Source organism: Penaeus monodon, chromosome 22 (assembly GCF_015228065.2).
Source record: "Penaeus monodon isolate SGIC_2016 chromosome 22, NSTDA_Pmon_1, whole genome shotgun sequence".
Lineage (NCBI taxonomy): Eukaryota > Metazoa > Arthropoda > Malacostraca > Decapoda > Penaeidae > Penaeus > Penaeus monodon.
Window position 1 is genome coordinate 7,259,997 of NC_051407.1, and position 340 is coordinate 7,260,336.

Genomic DNA, 340 nt, shown 5'->3' on the forward strand with positions numbered 1-340 from the left:
TTTATCCATCTTATTTTACTTGATTATGTCGAGTTACGGAACAGTAATGTAATCATCGACGAACACGTTAATCAAATTTAAATCTAACATTAACTCTTTAGTTACAAAAGATTCAACATTGGGTTTTAACATGATGACTGAAAACGCAGCGACTGATACGTAGGATTAAATTCTATCCGGTGTTCTTTAGCATGTTCTTTGGGGGATTAGAGCTAGTCTTAGTAGGGTTCAAGTTTAACTTTTTTGTGCATGAAGAATTGTAAGGAAGTTCTGGAATTTAGGTTCTTATTTTCGTTTGGTTAACCATTCGTCTGTTTATAGTTAATAAATTTTCTGGTGT